This window comes from Apis cerana, linkage group LG1, assembly GCF_029169275.1.
Source record: "Apis cerana isolate GH-2021 linkage group LG1, AcerK_1.0, whole genome shotgun sequence".
In the NCBI taxonomy this organism is placed as follows: domain Eukaryota; kingdom Metazoa; phylum Arthropoda; class Insecta; order Hymenoptera; family Apidae; genus Apis; species Apis cerana.
In genome coordinates this window covers 21,486,398-21,509,419 of record NC_083852.1, presented here as the reverse complement: position 1 = coordinate 21,509,419, position 23,022 = coordinate 21,486,398, and the positions used below count along the sequence as shown (strand labels likewise).

Here is a 23,022-nt window from a genome sequence, read left to right as displayed (position 1 = left end):
ATTACACCTGCTTCTTCTTCCGACTTAATCCCGAAGGATCTCGCGGTTGGTACTCGAGGAAATTGTCGAAGCGGCTCCCGTGGATAAATAATGTACGATGCACTCCCCTCTCCCTCCCCAGCACCGGTGACACCGGATGCTGGTCACGCGCTACGCCACTCGAATTAGCGCCACTCGATTCGTACTCGCTGAATCCGCATCCGTATCTCTTGCCGTTTTCTTTTGTCTTTCTATTTTTTTTCTATTGCTACTATTGCTACTCCACTGTTTTCCTTTATCCGCTCTCTCCGTTTGCTTCATCTAGTAGAACCCATGCTCGTTCCTCATGCTGACTGGACACCAGTTACCTCGATTACTTTGGTCCGATTACTTTGGCACCAAGCTTTCTCGGTTAGCGATGATCAGTATTGGTGATCGTCTTGTTGGGACTTTCGAGATATTTTTCGCGAGCTCAAATGCGAGCTCGACGAATAGAAAGATTCGGTCGTGATCACATTTCGCGTTATAGTCGAACCGTTCAGTTAAAATAATCTAACAAGTTATCCGAAATGTCGATCAATTCAATTCTCGATCTCTTCTCGCGAGATTAGGTGAAAACGATTTCAGGAAACGGACGAAGGAAGACGGGGAAATGTGAGAAATGTGGAATACACGTGGTCACCGGCAATCGACGCGGCCAATATCGAGGATAGACGTGTAAATCGTAAAAAAGCGGCAGGGGGAGGGGGGCGAGCCTGTGACGAAAGCGGAATTCAAACCGGCTCGTGGAAACGATATCGCGTGCGGGGCTGCCGTTGGAAAAACGATGGACGAAAAAAGCCGGGCTCTTAACGGAAATTCCCGGCTCTGTAGGACGAGGGAATCGCGTTAGGTGGAAATACGATCGTGAATCGAGCGCGGGACAAGGCGGCGGAAGGGGTAGGGGAGAGCGCGGAGGTCGGCAGACGTTGTAGGGGTTTCTCCTGGTGTCGGCGGGAAATGTCGTCTTTAATCGAATCCCATTAAGATTTAAGGGCAAGCCGTGCAATAAATTACGTTACCTCCCGGCGTGGAAGGCTATCGCCTCGATAGGCAAAGGACCATTCGAATGGCTTACGACGAGAACGTAGAGAACGGGGGGAGGGAGGGTAGAATTATTCGACCAGCTCGCTCGATTACATAGGATTGTCGTAGGTCGTTGTTACATCTCGCGCTACAGACCGCCGCCGCAGCCGGAAAATGGAAATGCCCGGTAATCCCGAGGAAAATCGACGATCGTGCGCCGACCGGAATCGCCATACTTTCCACGTCGGATTCGAGGCGACGATATTCGATGGCCACGGGACCCCGGGATTCCATCGGTAATAATTTCGATTTAACGGGGGAACATCGAAACGAAGATTTACTTTAATAACCGGCGATCGAGTCGCCCGATACCCCTCGATTCTTTTATTCCGACGAAGCTCCAACGTCCGCGTTACATCGGGTATCGTGTATGCGCAGCTTTGCGCCAAGAATTCCTTCTTTCTATATTGTAGCGCGGGTTATATCCGACCGAAGTAAGGTAGAGAATTTAAGGAATTCGAGGAGAGATTGAAACGAAATTAAAAGTACGGTAAGCGAGGATATCGAATTATTGGAACGAGATTTTTATCAATGATCAATGATCCACCGAGTTCCCCCGAGCTTATCCCCCCATTATGATATAATCCACGCTGGATAAAATCCTCTTCGCAATCCGAAGAATGATCTAGATGCACGATTTTATCTCCCAACGTCTTGTTATTCGGATATAGAAAAATTATAAATTATGGGGGAAATTAGTGGACCTCTATTACATGGACGACCCAGTTACGCCAACTTCTTATCTCGCCAACGAGATAAACGAGATAAACGATTCGTGTAAATGGAGTTTCACTGTACCAAACTTTTACGTTAAATTTTCCACACTTCCACTTCCACCCGGAAGCGCGAGCACCCCTATATATACACGCTTCGCTTTCTCTCTTGAGAAGAAATCTCATTTCAGTTGGATTCAACGCGGAAAATCCCTGCTCAACCGTCATTTCCCCCTCCCCGTATAATATTGAAATACTTCACGATCGACGGGCGGAGGGGGGAAGCAGGCACAGGATCGCGGCAGAAACAGTCGGTCGGAGATTTTTCGACGACGATCCCCCGTCACGTTGAATCGTCGAAAGCCTTATCCATCGCGAGCTCCCCGAGTAAGGGCAGTCAAGGCCTCAGGAATTGGTTATCGATGCAAGACGCGACGTCCTCCGAGCGCCAAAGAGAAAAACTCGATTGATCGCGGCCGACGTTGCGTCGCGCGTGCACCGGAAATCCCGCACGATCCAGGTGACACGACGCTGTCATTCGCCAAAGGATCAGCGTGCATATAAAACACCTCGTTCCATCGCGAACTTGCCTTCTCTCTCTCTCTCTCCGCCTCTTTCTCTTCGCGCCAGCGTAATCGAATTCCTTAAATCCGAGTCGAGTATTCTTCTTCTCCGTCTAGAAACGATCTATCGATTTAAAAAAAAAAAAGGAAAAAATAATCTCTAATCTCACCGACTGCAACTTTTAAATTTTCCAGAGAAGATAAAACTCGACGATAAAATTCGACGTATCCCAAAGTACCGGGGATCTTTATCTTCCCATCGCCGATAGGATAAATCCAGAGGTTCCAGGAATAGGTTGAGCACGGCCTGTTGGCGAGTAGCACGATGTTACACCGCGAAACAGGGAGAGGGAAAAGAGATGCGAAATCGAATTACGATCGCCATTATCGCGAGGGGTTGCCGGCCGCGTCCAACTATCGGAAACTGAAATTTCGCAGTCGCCTCGCACCTGCCGTGCGCCCGCCGCGCGAAATTATGCGCGTTGCAAATCGCAGCCTCGCGTGTACGGCCAGAGAGAGAGAGAGAGAGGGAGCCAGCCTCGCCGCCTGGCCTCATCCTTCCCTCCCCTCCTCCCTCTAGATGCCACTCCACCGATCGATAGTCGATCTCTCGCGGTGTCCCGCGTTGCATACCAACGAGCCACGAGAGAAAATCACCTCTCCTCCCTCTTTCCTCCTCCTCCTCCTCCTTCTCCTTAGCTTAGTCTACTTTGCTTCTTCGATCGTTCGCAACGAAGACAAAGTTTCTAACGACTCTCCTCGTTCCACCCGGCCGGAAATCATCTTCCACTTAAACTCGCCGGTATCCAGGTTGACGCGGATCGGCGTAATTGATAGTTGATCGGGCGAGCATGGGAAACAAGGGGGAGGAAGAAGGCGGCAGGGTTATTGGGGGAAAAAGTGGGGGTCGTAAAAGGTGAAAGATGGATAAGGCGGGACGATGGAAATTTGCATGGAAAAGTTAAGTTTAGCGCCTCTACGTCACCTTCTTTGCATTTACCATCACACGGGGTTGAGGAGAGGACAAGAGGTGTTCAGCGGGGAGAAAAGATTGTAGCGGCAAGGTTGCGGCGCCGAGGTTGCAGCTGCCTCGCCAAGAGTTTGAAAAGAGAAAAAAATACGAGTTGGGGGATTTTAAGGGTTTTCCAAGGATCGCCCCTCTCTCTTTAAAGGATCGCTCTCCCGTTAACTATTGCTATTGGTAATTTTCGAAGTGGGTGGAATCGTTGAAAAACGGCTATTAAAGATCTATCTTGGCGTATTTTCCAACCGAGCACTCGATTATCCCTTCTCAACGTAACACTATACAGCTATACATCGGAAAGAAACTATCGCTATATAAGATCGATCAGAGAGAGCATCGCTCGTTCGCGCACCGTTCCATGGAAGAGAATCCACGTTCGAAGGGGAGCCACGATCAGCCATAACTTTTAACAAATTCAATAATGTCCTCGTGGAAAGTTGGTCGATGATAGAATGAGCCAACTACCAAGTATCGTCGTAAAACACTCATCGGTGCACAAATCCTACCCATTTCCACTTTATCACCCTCTTCGCCCCCGTTCAAAATTTCGCGTCCTCGAGAATTAGAATATCGCGTATCGACACTAAGAATACACAGAGAAGTCTAGATTAAATTTCTTCGCGAACAGTTGGTAAAACCGCATCATCGTGGATGCATCGTCGAATAGTTTCCTTCCTTCGCTCGATAACGAGTAAAACTTTCACGGATGGAACTTTCACCTCTCTCTCTGCCGCTTGTGTACGCGCGCGATTCACGTACAACAAGCAGAAACGCGGAGGATCGATGTATGCGCGTGTTCGATCCTGGGAAGCTTCCTGGGATATCGGTGCACGAGGGCTTGATAAGCCGGGACAAATGTCGAGCGGTCGGAAGACGAGATTCCTCGGTCTCGATTTGCGGTCGACAGGAATCGGTCCTGGGCCGGTTGAAGGTGCATTCCGAGCAGGTCGTGCTTCGAGCGGACTGCCGGTGCACCGACCCAAGTAATTGATAGTTGATCGGTGCAACGTGTCGGCGAAACGGGGGAAAAGAGCGAACCGTAAGAGCGACCGCAAAAAAGGAGCGACCGTGGAGAACGTGGAGAGAAGTTGGAGAGGAAAGCAATGGAAAAAAAAGGGAGAAGGAAGAGGAGGAAGGAAAAAAATAAAAACAGAAGAAGAAGAGAAGGAGGAGGAGGAGGAGGAGGAGAGGTAGTTCCGAGATCGTAGTTAGCAATAAGGCAGATCGTGGTAGTGATATAAGCTTACGTGGTATCCTGGCGTGGTGTGTAACCAGAGTGTTCCTTTCTTCCTTGTTTCCTCGCTGTTTCACGATAATTCCTCTCTCTCCGTCTCTTTCTCTCTTCCCTCGTCTCCTCTCCGCAGCCCCTGACGGGTGATGGTGGTGGTGGTGGAGGACGGGGGACGGGAACGCGAGATTGCCGCACGTGAATGATAGCGAACGAAGAGTGGCGCTTCGCGTTAAATATGCATCGTTCGGGAGATAAATTGCGCCTTAACCAAGAGCCAGTCGGCCGGGTATTATAATAACCTAATAAAAGTGATTAATACCGGACTGCCGCGATATATTACCCTGCGGCTGTGGGGTGAGCGCACAGGAAAGGAGGAAGGGGGAGAGGGAGGGAAGGAAGAAAGCTCAGACGGTGGCGTCTTTGGTCGAGCCAGGACGACGCTCCTGCATCGTGGATCAGGGGGGAAGAGCGGACTGCGGGCACGGCGCGGCGGTGTCGGTGAAATTTAGTAGACCGACTCTGAATGGTCCTTTCGCGACCCCTTGCCTCTCCTCGCCGCCTGCGGGAGATTCCCTCGGTTTACATGCTTTCTGTTTTCCGCGGCGACCCTTGGAAAAAAAACGGGCTTAAACGAATTCGACATTCGACATTCGAGAGACGGACATTCATCGGAGTCTCGTCAACTTTTTCCCCGTCCTCGAACAAGGGACTCGATCCGTTTCGACGAAACAGAGATTCCCGGGTCAATCGTACTTCATCGCGGTTTTTTTTTTCTTCAATTTGCCTTTTTTTCTTCTTCTCTTTCCCATTAATCCCGTCCATGTGACTGCGAAACGGCGGATCGAAAATTTCCATTTTTTTCGATGCCGCGCGCATACGTTTGGCGCGGCAAATGGAACGAAGAAACGACTCGAATAGGAGTTAAATATTCAACGATAGATTCGCGATGTTCGCTGGAGGGCCGCCGCGGCAATAATCTCCCGCGCGATTCCTCTCGCTGAAATATGTATGCCTTCCGGCGGCCGCATTAAAATTCCCTTTAAACTTTGACATTGTTCCGCGACGCTCCCTCGCGGCCCTGCCTCGTTCACCGCTTAATGTTATTCATAGCTCTCCGAGGCGTCTCGTAAACGCACGTGTGCACGCGCGCTCAAGGGTGGAAGAGGCGAGCGAATCAAGATGATCGGCGTGATCGGGATCGGGTGAGACTGGTGACCCCGTTTCCGGATTGTAGCTTGTGGGCCAGGCTGTGATCGAGCCACGGTTGCGAAACGTCCGCCTGCTCACAGTAATTGAGCCGTTGATTGCGAAAGAGGCTCGAGAGGCTCTCTGAGGGGGCCGCCGTTTTTACGAGCGCCGTTTCGGCGCGCGGCTAAATGCACCGATCGTTGTAACGCGCTCCGCTCATTTTCTCTCGTATTGCTTCCCTATCTCTTTCCTTCCTCGCCTCCTCTCTCCTTCCTTTCTCGTATCGTTTCTCCCTCCCCTTTTAAACTCTCTTCTCCTCTCCTCTCAGCCACGCAACCTTCGTCTCTCGAAGGAAATCGTTCCCGAAACGAACGATGGAACGAGGAAAAGTAATTCGCCGAAAAGACGGATTCTTATTGCGCCGTGGCGGTCGATCGCTGTAATTTTGGTTAAACGATCGGTTTTATGATCCCCCCCTCTCTTTCTCTCTCTCTTTTTATCTTTCTCCACGGTGAACAGGTAAACTCTTCCTTCGTTCTCGCGTGCAGAGCGAGCAAAGCGAAATTGTTCCAAGAGGAGCGTGGGTGTAGATGCATCTCGCATCGATTTTCCCCCATATTTTTGTTTATTGCGAATATCTGTGGGAGGAAGGAGAGAAGAAGGAGAGGAGGAAAAGGAGGAGGAGAAGCGGTGGTGGCAAAGGTTTGCTGCGGGAGTGGGTGGCGGCGGTTTAAAGAAGGCAACAACAGAAGCCGCAATATCGTCTGGTGCAGGCAGCCCTTCTGCTTCTTCGAGAAAAGTTTGGCGGAACACTTGTACACGTTGTAACGAAGCGGGCCGCCTCGTCTGCGAAAGCAATAACAATACCAGCTACTTGGCCCGTACGATGTGCTCCGCCGGCCGCGTATGTAAACTACGGCGGAACGTGAAGCAAAAGAACGATAAGAGAGGAACTCGAGCGATCCCCCTCCCGGAGGAAGAGGAGAAAGGGAGAGCACAAGGGTGGAGGCAAGTTTCAGAGGCAACACTCGAGAATATTTCTAGGTCGGAGTCGTCTACCTATGCAGATATTCGTATTCCACTTGTCTCCTCCCTCTCCTCCTCCTCTCCTCTTTTTATTCGCGTCGCGCTCCTCTGCTTTTTTACCCCTACCCTGCCCCTCGTTTATCCATCTCTGCTCTCCAGTGACTTCGACCCAGCCTCCTCCCGCTCGCGTAACCTCCGTGTCTGATTTATAGTTTTTAATTTGAGTCTCATTTCGCCGTTGCCCACCCGAGGATTTCGAGGGCGGGACCTAGGTCTATGCGCGCGGTGTAATTCTGGCCAATCTTTTCGACCTTAAGTAGCGTCGCGTTTCTCCGTCCTCCCTTTTTTCTCGAGTTGATGGGAAGCGGAGAGGTGGAGGTGATCGTGAAAATTCACTTTGAAAGGATCGAGCCATTTCCACGGTCGATTAAGCGCCCACCCCTCTCTCTCTCTCTCTCTCCCTCCCTCGCGTTTCTCGCGCGTTTTAATTCTTTCCGCCTGCGGATGGACCTTCTTAAGGATAAACTGTCTCCCGGAGGAGACTGGAGAAGGATGTAGACAGATCAGGTAAATGGAGAGGCGAGTGCTCGGGGAATTGATGAGAGTGGCGACATCGGTGATTGATAACGACGATAGTATCTTCCGATATTGGAGGAACCATAAGGGTAATTCGTGTAGAGATCGAAGACGATGGAAGATAATTTAAAACGACCGAGTAAAAAGTATTCGAAGTGTTAGCGCGATAAATCTTAAAATCTTTTTTTTACCCATTATCTCGTTTATTATTCCAACTTCGCTTCTACTTCGCATTTAATCACGAGTTAAACTCAAGGTTTTAAACTACGCGTTTCCACTTCATCGTGGCAAAAGGGGAAAAAAGGAAAGAAAGGAAAGGAAAGAACTGTAGGAGAAATGACTCGTAATCTTCCAACAAACAGATTCAGACGGATTTCCACATTTCCGGCGTCGTGACTCGAGCATGTTCGAACCGTCACGTTCACGTGACGCCGATTTCCTAGAAGAAGACTGGACGGGCGGTTGTCCGCAATCGTCGTTCCTCGATGATTGCCGCGATCATCCGCGTTCGAGGTTGGCGCAGGTGTCGCGGGATTCGCACGTTCCAACCGGATATGGGTTGGCATTATCCCCTGTAGGAAAGGCAAGCCTCTATCCCCCGTTTTTCCAACCATTCCAGCTTCCAAGATGCTGGGAAATGGCCACGATAACTCGTGCTCCTCTCGCTTTCTCTCTCTCCCTCTCTGTGTGTTGCAAAAACGCTTTATTAGCGCTGGTACCGTTTCGCGGAACGACGAAGGCGCGGCCGTTCCGCGAAATTTTCAACGGAAAAAACCGTTTTAATTAACCAGCGGAGGTGTGACTTACACGAGAAGCATTTTTGCGTTCGTTAAACACAGCTGCGAACGTCTCGAATTTGCGAAACGAAATTGCGGTCATCTTTTCTAAATTCCTCTTTTCTAGATTCGTCCAATTCAAACTAAAATCGGGCAGAATTTTATTCGATTCTTTTGTAGAAGAAAAGAAGAAGAAGAAAATGATTCAACGATTTTCCGTTTATCTTTTAAATCCATCGTTGCTCCACGTCGTAACATCAGAGACAAAAAATCTGATCCAATCTAAAAAAAGAAATATAAATAAAAATCTCGAATTCTTTCGATTGTTGCTTCCATGTAATGTAAAAATCGTGTTTCTCGGTATCCCCTTCCCTCCCCCATTCGTCGAAACTACAATAACGGCGGCGATCAAACCAAGCGATCGTCGACAACATTTCAACGTCGTCGTCGTCGTCGTCGTCGTCGGATCGATCCATCGCGGGGAAAACGAATTCCATTCCTCGCGAGAGAACGAACATTCGTTCTTTCCCCTCCTCTCTCCCTTAACCGGCACGCTTTAAAGCGTTATTCTCGGATAAATTGGCCGATATCAGGGGGTGCGGTCGCCTCCTCGATATTCCGCTGTTCCCGGACAGCGTGGCGGAGCCCGGGCATCGGGAAACCGTCTCGGGGATAATACTTTAAACGCTTCTCCCCGACCCCCGACGTTCGAGACGTCAGAAACTTCCGACAGAGAATTAATCCTCCGTTTCCGCGGGATATTCCGGGAATGAAGCCGGTCAAACTTTCCTGACGTGTATATATATATATATATATATACATATCTCGCTCCATCTTCACCTCACCCATCATGGGCATACGCTATTCTTCCACGATTCTTTTATCGTTCAACTTGTCCTTTTTATCAATGAGAAAAAAAAATCGCTTCGAGAATTTGAATCCGCTTATATCGATCCGATAGTTTCGAGAAGAAGATCGATGGAAAAAGTGTTAGGTTAAGTAACGGAAGGGGAGGAAAAATAACCCCTGTCTCTCGCGATTTTTCGTGCTTCGTTCGAATGGAATTTTTCGTTTCGACGAGGGGGATAATTTCGTGTTCGTTCACTTAGGAATTGTGGAAACTTTGTTGTTTACGACGAACGAAATTATTTGAATTATAATCGAGTTAGCAGTTTCTCGAATCGTCCGAAACCGTTTTATTTTATACATGTTTGTCTTTAAAAAATAGCTGAGGTTGAAAGTAGATTTTGTATCTCCGATTCGAGTAAATTTGTTTAAAAAAATTATTTCAAGTTATGAAATAAAATCCAGCTACACAATCTATCAATATACACTCCTAACAAGTTTTTACACGAACCTATATCTTCTTCTACCAGAAATTATCTCGTTGACGAGGAATTTCTTTTTACCACTTCCTCAAATTATCCGTCCAGTTAACAGTTATCATCGATGCGCGAGATAATAATTTCAAATCGCATCCGGAATTCGCTCGAATTCACCCATCTTATTCCCCTTCTTTATTTTTAAACCGAAAGCTCGCCAGGTAAGCAGCTGTTCGGCCAAAAATCCGAAGAACGCCGCGCACACCTTTCGTCGTTGCGCGCATCCACCGCAGATGTGGAACTCTTCTTAAAGTGGCAGCATCATTCCGCCTAATCGAACTCGAAATCGTCCAAGTGCCGCGTTGAATAAGGCAAATTCCGTGTCGGAATGTCGCCACCACCACACTCGCGTGACTCCCTAAACTGAACCTCGTTCCATGAATCACGGAAATTTCCTATTTGCGATTCTATTCTCGCTCAGTTGCGGAAAAACGGAAACGGGCGAGGACAGACTCTATCATCAAGATTGGAGAGAAAGAGGAAGGTAAGGGGAGGGGATGAGATAAGGGGAGGACAAGGTGGGAGGGAAGAATCGATGAGGAAAAAGGAAGCGGAGAGAGTTCGGTGTTCCTTACGAATTCCATCGGCGAGTGTCCCTCTCACGGGCTGCTTAAGAAGCCGGAAAGAGAGGACGAGCGTGTTGAAGGTCCGGTCGAGAAGGTGGTGGAAGGCCATCGAGGAGAAAGAAAGGATGGGACGGTTTCGAGGCAATCTTCGGGTCAGGGCACGCGCGTAAAATATATCGGCGTACGGGGAAATTACTCCCCGACGTGAGATTTCGCCCTCGCGATATCTCACGAAAATACGTTACCATACGTGATTAGTATATTAAGCGGAACGAGTGGAGGGAATCGTTCGTTTGGCAAGATCGAATTAGACAAAAACTGGTGGAACGGTTTCTCCGTTTTCGAGAAAGAAAAGATCGAGGAGCGACGATTTGAGAAGGAGGAAGTGAGAGTCGAGCGAGAGTGGGAGAAAGAGAGATCGATTTTCGAGAGGCGAGTAAATATGAGGGAAAATATTTGCGCTGACGCGTGGCGGACCTCGAAACTGTTCCTGAGCCCGAAGACAATTTCGCGAGACATCACGAGGCTTGGAGCCAGACCGCACGCGGAGGCTGTTCGTCATCTGGAACCACATCCCCGAGAAAACCGGAGAAAACACGTGCGCAGAGCGATCGCGAGCGTGTGCGATTCGGAGGAGGAAGCGAGAGGTAGAGACACGAATCGACGCACGTCCCGCGCGATAATACCGAGAAAAATTTGGTCCGCGGATCGCGAGCACGGGAAAAAATGAATACAAGAACGAGCAATTTGTCGTGGATGCGCCTCGCAAAACCCGATTTTCCTTCGAAGGAGCCCAATTTTTAAAGACCTTATCTTCGAACCTTTTTCTTTTTACGCATCCTTTGCGAAATAAAATTTAATGAAAAAAAAAAAAAATACGCTCTTCTCTAACGATTTTGAAATTAGAATTTTTAAGCAGGGATACCGATTTCGACCCTTGACTTCCACCGACCTTTCTCCAATATTCTTACCGCCTCTCTTTTCAAATTCGTTTCCCGAAAATCTTCCATTCCGCGGAGCGAATCGTGGCCGCAAAAAAATATCGGGATATGGGAGGGGGTTTTTAATTATGGTCGTGGGGGAAAGCCGGGGCAATTTTTCTGCCGTTTAGCGAGATCGTCGGTCCCGAAATCGGTGGTCGGAATGGATTCGAGCCTCGCGGTTCGCGGCCACGCGGTGGACGCACGAGGTATAAAGGCATAGAACGTAAATATCAGCTCGTTTGATCTCGGGGGCCCCATGAAAATGACTTGTAATGGCGGGGCCCCGCTTACTTTACAAGCCGCATTCGAAATAAATATTTCGACTTTACGGTCCCGCGAGCGGGGACGCCGCGTCGCTGGTGTTTCACGAGCGGAACCTGGAACCACCGCTCCCTTCAAGGGGAGGGAGAGATCGACGTTGGACATTAAAACAGAGAGAGAGAGAGAGAGAGGCAAGCACGTGAATACGCCAGCGGCGTAACAAGCGTCCATCGCGTTCCTTCGTTCCTCAACAAGCCAAGCCACGTGCCATTAGACTAATTTTTTAACCGGAACGTTTATTACTACGCGCTTTCGGTATTCGCGTGGCTTATGATCCTTAAAACCGACCGTGTGTGGGCGATACTTAAGTACCGTCGATGCTTCACGACCGTGTCATTTTTTTTATCGCAAAAAAAAATAAAAAGAAAAACTACATCGCTCGAAATTCTCTCTCGACACGATCCACGCATTCTTCGCTTGATTCACTCGCGACGTAATCGTACTGTTTCACGAGAAACAGGAAGCGTTTTCTTCGAAAACTACCCCCACCAATTCGTTCAACCCCTACGAATTCCAAATATATCAATAACTGAATCTCATTCGTTATCCCTCCTTCCTTCTTCTCAAAGGGCACGCGATCGCATCCATCCCCCAATTCCTCCGCGTCCCTATCGACGAACACACGAAAAAAATCGTGGCCAAGGGTAGTTGAGAAAGCCAGTTTATATTCTCCGCTTGATCCCCGTGGATGGTCATCATGGCTGTCAGCGACACGGCTTATCGAGAAGTCGATTATATATATATATATATATTATGCTATATATACGCGCCTCTCTGTCTCTTGTCGCCCTTTTCACGGGGTCCCAACCCCTGTATCGTGGAAGAGAGGGACGGCCTCCTCGTAAGACCCTTATCGGCTCGGTCCATGCCGTCGACAGTCAGGCGTTAATAATAATCTTTTTCGACAGTCGCCTATCCCCCGCGCGTGCCGCCCGGGCTTAAGATGCATATAAATATTTCTGAGAGCGGGCAACGAGCGTGAAACGCGGAGGGGATTAAGTAAAAGCAGCGGAGGGGCGAAAATGAAAGAGCGCGGGCACAGGTCTTGTAAAGCGCGCGTCTTTGTCGCACCGTTTATTCCGCGACCAATGTGGCTACGCAGCGTGTAGGTAATAGGGTGAGAACGGGCACTTTATTGCTCGGATAATTCTTAACGTCGTGTAATTGTTTTTATTCGCGTTTTTATTTTTCTTAACATAGACTCGAGCATAGCCATAAGAAACTTTCCCGGTTTCGATTGTTCTATTGAGAGAAAAGAAGAATCGTGTAAGATCGTAAGATTGTTCATTAATAAAAAATTGGTGACTAAAATTAAAAGGAAATCGTGTTGGTAGTTTCAACCTTAGATATTTCGAAAAAGATATATAGGATATAATCTTGTACGAAACACGCTCTTGAATCCTTTTGTATTGGCCTCCTTAATTAAAACTCGGATCAAACGAATTTGAAAATATTCGAGAAAATTTATTTGACAAGAATAAATTCTTTCTAGGTCACCACTAGTTCTCAATTAGAAAATCACCCGCTCTTTCTAAGGATCTCATCAAGCAGCCCGATTAGCATTATGTACTTTCGGTACAACGGGCAACGAAGGAGTGGAATGGTGAATTTCTTTAAAGTAGCGTTTTGGCGCGCAGCCACTTCCCTTGGCTTCGGTATTAGCGATAAATAATTGGATTCCAGCCGGATGATGTAGCAATTAGCATTCAAAGGTGTTACCTTTCGAGGAGAGAGAGGAGATACGAGGAGCACGAGGATAACGATGTCGACGATTCGGCCAGGATGCGGTGGCGGTGGTGTAGGTGTAGATAGAAAATGGCGCGTCGCAACGATGCGGCTGTTGCACGGTTACTCTTCGAGCCTTTCTCAACTCGTTTATTCCAGCGACGCGCCGTGTTACTTATGCGCATGCACCTTATTGTGTGTAAGTAACAAGGTGAGAACGAGTAGAGCGGAGAGGAGGGGCTGTTTCGGCGGCCGGAGAAGCTCGGCATCGCGCGAACATTTATTATAGACTAAGTATCGTAACCGCCGTGTGTCGCCGTGTGGATAAATTTCAACTTTCATTCCATTTCTACTTAACTCGAGTTTGCGAACGCTTTGTTCCTCGTGATTTCGCGACGCCTTTGCGGGGGAGAAAGGAAACAACGCGTAATTGGAACACGCTAGGCTTGTTGTTCTCTCTCGAATGAACGTTTTATAACGCTTGAAGCGAAATTGTACATCGATCGCGTATTTTTTCCCATCCTCGTTCTTCGTACATCCACCTCTCTCTTTACTCGTTTCATCTATCTGCGTTAATTATCCTCCACTGCGCATTTCGAAAACTCGTATCCCCGGTCCCGTTGTTTTCGGTACACATATAAATGTACATTTTTTACGAGCGCATTAAATATGATTACGTCGGTTTTTCTACCTCTGCCCGCAAACACGTTCCACGCGTATCATTTTTTCCCCATCGCGCCGTCTCTTTCTCGGCTGTTCTCGTCCCTCCTCCTTCCTTCCATCCTGCGCTGCAACAACACCGATTCGTTCCTTTCGAATTTTAAATTTCAATTTTCGTGTGCCGAGCGTTTGAATTTTAAACATGGTCAAGACGAACCAACTCGCGACGAAAATTACGCGCTGATTCACAGTTAAAACGATATGTTCGAAGAAGAAGAGGAGGAGGATCAAGGAGAAGAAGAAACTCCACGGATTCCACGGTAAGGAGCCGTTCGAAACCGAGGCGACGATGCACGGTTCACTTAAGAGACCCTCCCCCTATCGAGACGAGTGTTTCTCGGATTAACGTGGACTTTTGTCGTCTTAATTAGCTTACGGGACACGCGGTGGATACTGGTGGCGCTCATACCGTGGCCGCTACTCTAAAAGAGAACCACGACTCCGCCGTCTCGAGGTCATCTTCTCGGTAATCTGCGTGCACTCCTAATGAGCCCGGCTATAGGAAAACAGCGCTTATGTTAAACTCGGCTCTGGAACGCCGCATACTCTCCCTTTTCTTCTTCTTCTTCTTCTCCTCCCTTCCATTCCTCTTTTTCTTTTGGACCTGCTGCCGTTGCTGCCTCTACCTCCGTCCCCCTCCTCTTTCTCCCTTCTTGCTGCCCCCTTCCGTCCAGAATGCTCGTTTCTTTTCCTCCCGTCCCCGTGTCCGCGCGGATAATCGATTTAAATCGAAGAAACACGGTTATATATAAAGATCGGCGCGGTTAATTCATGCCGTTGCGGTGCGCGATAAATCGGGCCGGGTCGCGGGCGCAACGCTACAACTCGGGACATCCGGATAACCTTGGATATTCCCGGTGGAGAAAGCATTATCCATCGACACGCCGGAGCTAAATGGAAAGATAATCGTCCCTCGTTTAATTAATATAGGCGCGTCCTGGAATCCGATGTGGGAACGCAACAGCCCTCCCCCGATCCCTTTGATGTCGTGTTGCCATACCGCAAGTTTCGTGTGCTTCCTCGCGAGATAACGCTTTAATCAACCTCCACGCTCTCTTACGCTTTTTATCTAACCCTTTTAATACGATTAATACCCGCTTAAGTAACCGTATTTATAGCCTATTTATCGCGCGAGACCTTGAAAATGATTTATTTCGGCCGACACGACTCGAAGCGAAAGGAAAATCTGCGAACCAACGTACGAACGAATTAGAATGAAACTTCGCTTAATCGATTTATCTCCACTTGTATTTCATTCGCGTTGAACGCACAGGTCGGTTACCCGGAAGGGAGAGAAATAATAATTGAGAAATGAAAGGGGATCCAACGAGGGAAATCCATCCGCGATCGATCCCTCGATTTATAAGTCGCGATGCGGAGAGGAGGAAGGAGTGTCCCACGCGGTAAACGCCGGCCAACGCCTTTTATCCCGAGTTGTCGGGTTCACGCGGCCAATAATGGTATAACATCGGCCGGATCTCATTTCGCGCGTGCACATTTCCCCTGCCGCCCCTCCTCGTTCCGGGGAAACCGAAGTTAGACCTCCAAGAGGCGGCGAAAGTATTAAGAGGGTCGAAGGAAACCGGGTGAACGGGTGGCAAGAGAGGGAGGGTGGAAGAGAGAGAGAGAGAGTGCGCCCTTTATGGGGTTGTGGCGCGTGTGCGCCCGACGGAGGCGATGAGGAGAAGAGAGGCTATATCGCCGGTCATAAATAACGAAAGTAGCAACGGCAGTCCTCTCCTCCCTCTTTCCTCGTTCCTCTCCAACGCCAACTGCTTTCAACCCCCGGCGTCCACCACCTCTCCACCATCAGTGGCGCGGCGGGAACCCGGGTGGGAAACGGGTGAAAAACGGTCTGTGGGGGCCGCCCGTTTGCCGGAAATACTCGTGCGCCGAAACATCGTGAGCACGGCGGGACCTCGTCGAGCCGCGTTACTTCCGCTCGCGTGACCGATTTTCTACGTTTTCTTCTCCTCTTCCCTTCCCTCCATCACGAAAGGATGGAAAGTTTACGCGATACACGAGCCGGGAATGAAATAATTGATCGGGCCGATTCGAGCGGATCCCCTCGAAATTCGATGGTATCTCGTCGCCAAGCTGCAAGAATGTTCAACGAGGCGAATGTCTTGGCCGAATTCCCACCCTCGCCACCTCTTCTCCTTTCACCGGAGGGAGCCCTTCTTTCCATCGGCGAACTTGGGCGTAATTAATTATAAGCGCCCCGAAACCGGGGGCTGGAAATATAAATTACGCAATTTAAAGCAGAGCCGGTAGATTTACAGAGCGCGTTCGGTAACTCGCCTCATTCCTTTGGAATTTTAGGCGAGCATTTACAACCCTCTTCTTGTCTGCGCGCTCTCTATTCCTCGTTCAACATCCCCCTGATCCCGACCCTGACTTTCTTAAGGGTGAAAGTGAAATCCTATCCTTTACAACGAGGAGGGGGAAGAAGGATTCGTAGAAAATGGCACGATTTTCGTTCGTTCGGAGGACGGAAGTACGATCGATCGGTCGTTGGAAATATTTCTCCGGTGAATCCATCGTCGAATTCCATCGTTTCGAATTTCACAATTAACTGTTTCGCGAATCGAAACCTAAGCGAGGAACCGCGACAGATGTTCCAAAGCAGGCTTGTTACCCAGGCTTGGACGGAAGTTAATTAACCGGCCGATACAAGGATAATCATCGCCGACCGTACCGGCGAATTTATCCACCGACTTTTGTTTCCGCGCCCTTTCTTCCCTTCTTTTTTATTCCCTCCTTTACCTCGACGATGGTAAAAAAAAAAAAAAAAAGAAAAAACCTCGGCCGATCGTATAGCAGGTTAATTTCACGTGGACCCTTCCCGCGTGACGTTTCGCGCTAATGGATTTTCACCTCTTCACCCCTGCCACTCTCTCGCGGACCGACTCATCCGCCGTTAATTACACGGAGAATGGCTACGAAACGGCCGGAATGCCCGAATACGCGATAGAATTTATGACGACCATAGTATCTCCCGTGTATACATATACATATATATATATTATGTATATATGTATATACACCTGATCTTTTCTGCCGCAAGCCGCGTTGATACCTGGAAAGTCGTCGCGATTAAATCGGCGACTTGACCGGGCAGGTTTCCTCTCCAGACCGAGCCTCCTCTGGAATCAGTTTAATTCCGCCGTTCGTTTTCGTCCATCGCGCGTTGTGAATTCGACCTCTCTGATCAGTCGTCATTTTCTCTCCTTAAACGACATTGTTCGACGGACGAGACCTCTCCCTTTCTTTTTCTTCGCTCGCAAGAAACACGGTATCCTCGAGCGGCGGATGTCCGGAATATTCCGGGACGACGAATTAAGGGATTAATTAAATTCGAGGATCCGCTGTATAAACGGGGCGATTTCACGAGATTCTGCGCAGCCCGAAACTTCTTTCTCCTCGCCAAATTTAGGATTCGCGACGATTCCTTCTTTTGGTTCCGCCAACTTCAGGATTTCGAGTATTTCCATAGTCACTTTGCTCGGACAGCGCGTTGCAAGAATCCGTCTCGATAACATCGGAATCCATTAATCAGCCTGTCCAATAATCAGTGGAACAACGATACGTCGGAGGAGAGCTATAATTCTTATCGAGGAGAAAGGAGGAGGAAGCAACCGTTATTACGTGTTCCAGCAGCAATTTTATTCCACTATCGTCGACTCGATAAAGGGATAAAAATCTATTCGTCGAATTAATATATTGAATTAATGTCCACGACTCGTGGCCAAACCCGGTCGTTTAAACCTGGCCGCCACGGGAAAGGCGGAACCGGATGGAAAATGTACGTACACACGCGATCAAGACGCGAGTAGTCCATTCCATTGCCTAGACATTTGGACGACTGTATACGCGGTATCATCATCGCGTCGTGGACGTGATCGCGGGTCTCTCTAACGCGACCGCAGAAAGCACACGATGTCGGTTATATTACATGTCGGTATAACGTGCGCGTGATTTATGCCGCATGGCGGCGCGCGGCATTAAATGGATCATCCGACGTTCCGACTACGGTATACGTGCGGCCACCAGTCACCTACGTAGAAATCCGCGATTTATAACGCAACGGAGCGAAGGGCAACTCGTATATTCGCGTCTCACCGTTTCCATCCCACTTTCCCTTTCCCCCATTCGCTTTCTCACTCACGTCGCGGTTCCGCGCGTCTGCACACGACGTGCGTTTCTCATCTATTCCTTACTATAAACCAACAACCTATCCTGGATTCAGTTGCTGGAATGAAGTGTAACCGGACTGGTGTTTCGTGCATGCTGTTTTATTATTGAAAAAAAAAAAGAAAAGGGGGGAAAAACGATCGGTATCGAGATTGGAAATTTTTCTTTATCGTTATACGGTTCGATATACCGGTTAATTACAATTATTTCTCTCGATATCCCTAAGATTAAGAGGAAATTTGTTTTTATCTCTCGTCCGATAAAACGGATTAATAATTTTATTTTTCCGGTTTGAGAATAATAATCCTAGTTCCAGCAACCACGTATTATATTTCGTTGCGTAAATGAAGAGAAGATGCCGAAGAATCGGGCAAGTGGAACCTTTGGGCGTTGAACTTTGAGAAACGAGTTCATACGCCGTATGATATACAATTATTTATTCAAGTCCAACAGCGAAACGAAACGAAACGAAACGAAACGAAATCCTGCACTGCATCACGGAACCTCGTACCGATTAGATCGAAGTGGAACAACATACTCGTGGAAACCATTGATCCACCGGGGCAGCTTGGTTCAACATCCATCGATGGTAAACACGATCGAGCGTGATTTAACGACAGGAAGAGATGGTAGATTCGCAACGTTGAAGCTTTTGCAACGTGTCGCGAATAGCGGACCGGTTGCACACGAGACGACCTTAACCCTCAAACCCGCGTACTGTTACCGCTTGGGGAAAACTTGAAACGCACGAAACAGGTTTCCTGTAACAGAGCGAGAAAGATATAGAGAGAGAGAGAGAGGGAAAGAGGTGGAGGAGCGTTCGACGCCAGTGTCACGGTATCGGGCGCGGCTAGAAATTTCATAGACGATTATATTTAGCCGCGGGAGAACGAGAAAGAGAGATAGAATTTCACATCGCGACCGAGCTAACGGCCCTTCGATATTAGGTTTCTGGAAAACGCCCCTGGTGAACCCCGGTAAAGCAGCCCCCGATGCACTGGTTACGCGTTACCGTGGGATGTACAAGTATCGGAAAATTTTGTATCATCGTCCTATATATATTTCGCCTCAAGGTATTTGGAATGGAGACATTTGGAGGGAAAAGGAGAGACCGAGTGGGAAAGTCACGCTTAAACGGAGATCCGATGAAAAAAACGCGATTTTCTGCGATTCGCGCGAAATCACCTTTGATAAACCGAGAAGTAGATAATAAAAATTCTGGAAAAACGAGGATCAACAGCTAATTGAGCGAAGAATCTCTCTTTCTCTCTCTCTCTGCCTCTCGAACGTTCGTTTCAATTAAACCTCGATCAATTCGAGGCGTAGACATTCCTAGGATGCGCGACCAGATCTGTTCCCTCTCGTGTCCTCCCGTACGGATTATAGCGAGGAGGAGGGGATCCCCCCGGCAGGGAAGGCAACCAGTTCGCCGTTGCAATGAGGGACGCGTGCACGGCGGAGAGCACGAGCGGATATCACAGAGAGGCCAGTTGACGCGAAGCGATTTAAAGGCAAGTGCAAGGTCCGATCGCTAAAACTCCCGCTGATCTCGGGGAGCAGAGTCCCCGGATGACTCTAAGTGCCATGTCTCGGAGGTAGAGCAAGAGAAGAAGAGGGAGGCAGCCTGGCACGGCAATCGTACCAGGCTGTAGAGAGAGAAGAGAACCGGTTCCTTGGGTAAGAAGGCTCGGTTTCTCTCCCTACTGATCCTCCTCCTCCTCCTCCTCCTCCTACTTCTCTCTTACTCTGTCGCACTTCTCCGGCATCTTCTTTTCTCCCGTCTCGAACCGCAGTCGATCCGACCGGTGAGGTTACTACAGGCCATCGCCTAAACCAAAGCGTACGGCCTCTCTGTCGCACCTTCGATCCTTCGTTTCGTCCTCGTCTATCCCCCGTTGCGATTTCTTCCCACCTTCGAACGCACCCTGTGCTACGTAGCCGCTGTACCATCGATACCTTCTCTCGCTTCTGTATCGTACATACGCGTGCACCTCTTTTCCAGATTCACTTCCAGTCGTTTATTAATCTCAACGATTCCATCTTTCCGTCTCTCCTCCACCAATTGAGAATTATGACTTGCTATTTTTTCTTTCCTTTTTCTCTCTCTTTTTCCCCCCCTCTCATTTCTGAGAGGCAAGGTATTTATCGATCGATCGATCGATCGCGCGCCAACCTATCTCGCATCGAGCCGGTCGAAGATCAGTCTCGGCGATGGCGGGCAATCAGATAGACGGTTGGATACGTTTCATCGTCCATACCATACGAAGATTTTGATCGCTAGGACGAGCTACTGAATTCGCGGATAATAATGTTTACGCGTTCTCTAAAAGGGTAGTAAAAATATTAATGGAAAGACACCCGACTCTTTTGTCATCTTTTCATCTTCTTCAGATTCTCAAAATACCATCGATGCGATACGGGACGAGACGAGTCGAGGAAGAAACGAGAGAGAGAGAAAGAGAGAAAAAGAGAGAGATTCCTTTATCTCATCCTTCATCGATGACCACAAATTTCGAGCGAAAATCGAGTGAACCACGACGTCATACTTTTCTCCGAAGTAGCCTGCTCGTTGCCGAGGGTAGAGAGCGAACGAGGCTGCGTTCCAATACGTCTAAGGAAGCGGTAAATCGTCGTCGGCGGTCCTTGTTCAGGTCGTCGTCGACCCTTTACTCCGTCACCCTTCTCCTCCAGTTTTTCTTCTTCGCCGCTCACGGCCTTTCTTCTCCTCCTAAAAAGGCCGAAGCTACGAAACGAGCCAGTCTTTCTTCTCTCCCCATTCTGCTCGTTTTCTTCCCTCCCCTCCCTCCCCCTCCTTCCACCTCGTCGTCTCGTCGTACCCTCACCTTGTACTTCTCACCCCCTTGGTGGCTCTCGATGGAACAAACCAACCAGGCCGAGGAAAGCCCAAGAAAAACGGGGATCGGGGCGAAAGTACTCGAGAATCTCGGCGGAATCTTAACCGGCCCGTAAAATTCATCTCGAATCGCTTAATTCTCTTTCGACGGTCCAACTTTTCCCCCTTCCCCGCTCCCTCACCGCGCGGTCTTTCGTCGGCTCACAATTAACGGCCGTATCGTACGCCGTTTCCTCGTTCCGGCCACCGCCACTCCGATTTTTCATTCTCCCCTCACTTTTTTTTTTCCACCGTCCGCGTCCAAAACCTCTTCCTCTCCGCGTCAACAGACGACGCGTTGCAAACGCTCTCTCCCTTTCTTCCCTCCTCTTCCTCTCCCCGACCGAGACCTTATTGTCTCGATGCGTCTTCGAGTTCTCTCCCTTCCTCCTCGCTTCGTCGCGTCCTTCCCCCTTCCTTCCACCGTGTCACCGTTCGGCCGGGATACGCGAGACGCCCGGGGAAGAAAGCGCCGCGCTCCTCTAAGCGCCCCTTTACGCGAGGATATAAATCGTGGAATCCTTAACCGGTTCGAGGACAGGGATCCCCGTAAGAAACGTCGAAATCTTCTTTCGCCTTCTTCTAAGCCTCTAAGTTTTCTTTTTCGTCGGGACGATGCGCGCCACTGTCGTCCACCTTCATGTTCACCTCCCGCGCTCGGCCAAAGCGACGCTTGTTGCATCGAATCGACGAGCAAATCGTTCGAGCGGGGCTCGATCGTACATAATTGTTCCGGCTCCAGTTTCCTTACACGACGTCACGAATGAAACCACGCTCTCTTTTTCGGAGAACTGTTGCGCGACACGAGCGTTATAACGACATGGTATAGACAGGATTTTATTGACGGAGGAGAATATATAGATGGACATAATTCGAGCGGGGGGCGAAATCCCACGTTTACGATGCCACCGTCCCCTTGTACTTGTGTGCAGCCGTCCCTTAACGACGGTCCGAAAAATAATTAACAGGATCATTCGGTGCTTCAGAAAGTAATTAATTACCGAAGGGAGAGGGTGGGGCGAGCGGTAGCCGCGTCACGTCAAGCCACCACGCAGTCCACTAACAGCGCGTTCCCCGCGCAACCAACTATAAATCACCCAAGATTCAGCTACTTGGAGTGCAACCTGGGTGTCGCTAAACCGCACATTTACGACCATATCTAACGACCCCTTCCCTCTCTTTCTCCCTCTCTCCGCCTCGTTTTCTCGCTTCCTCGAGAAATTTCCATTGGTGGATACGCCTGTAAATCTCGTCGAAGATAGCGTCGCCTCGAATTTCGCAGCGGGATCGATTTTGCGGAAGAATTTGCCAGCCTCGAAGGCATTTCTTTGCGCGGGGACACGAGGAGCGATAGATAGAGCACACACCACGGATCTTCACCCACGCGTCCCCGTGTAATATCGATCATCCACGATAATTCCCAACTTCCTTTATCGTCAACTATCCTGAACATTCCCGGGGCGCGCGTGCACCGGCAAGATCGAGCCCCCTTTCCTCCCACAACTCTCCGCCAACTCGGGACAGTTTTCGAGAAAATGGAAGGCTTTTTTCAAGCCTATCCTCGAAAACGCGATGCGAGGGAAAAGAGAAGGAAAAGAATAACGACACGGTCGATCTTGGCGACACGCACCCCTCCTCCCCCGATCGAGCATTCTCAATATTTTCAAAAACCAATTTCGCGTTAGACTGTTTACCCTGGCGTTTACCCATCGGTTAAAATGGAATGGAGGGTCGGTATCGCGAGCACATGTGCTTAACTACGTAGAACACACATATGGGGTGAGGGGCGAGTTCGAGGCGGCTTACGCCATCTTCCACGATGTCGATTCCACCAGGCTCGACGAGTTTTCAGAGATGAATGATAACTCGTATTGCCTCTCCCGCCCATTTACGCGGCTGGTAAAAAAAAAATATCACTTTGCGAGCAGCAAGATTCTCAAATATACTTTTTCCACTCCATTCTCGACACCGTATCATCATCCGCAACACCGCAGCCCGTCCACTTGAACGTTAAAAATGGAAAGCATCGGGGTAACA

At 49.1% G+C, this 23,022-nt stretch overlaps 1 protein-coding gene and 1 long non-coding RNA gene across 21 annotated transcripts in view; one reads left to right on the top strand and one right to left on the bottom strand.

Moving 5' to 3' along the window:
• LOC108002419 (latrophilin Cirl) overlaps positions 1-23,022 on the top strand; it is a 361,012-nt gene that overhangs the window by 208,040 nt on the left and 129,950 nt on the right. The window lies entirely within an intron of this gene.
• LOC108002423 (uncharacterized) overlaps positions 1-23,022 on the bottom strand; it is a 163,559-nt gene that overhangs the window by 37,503 nt on the left and 103,034 nt on the right. The window contains exon 5 of one of the 7 annotated variants that reach the window (XR_009830590.1): positions 8,368-8,483. The exons of the other annotated variants lie outside the window; for them this stretch is intronic. This is a non-coding gene — a long non-coding RNA (uncharacterized LOC108002423). Of the gene's footprint in view, positions 1-8,367; positions 8,484-23,022 lie in introns of those variants that run through there. 7 annotated transcript variants of the gene reach the window in all.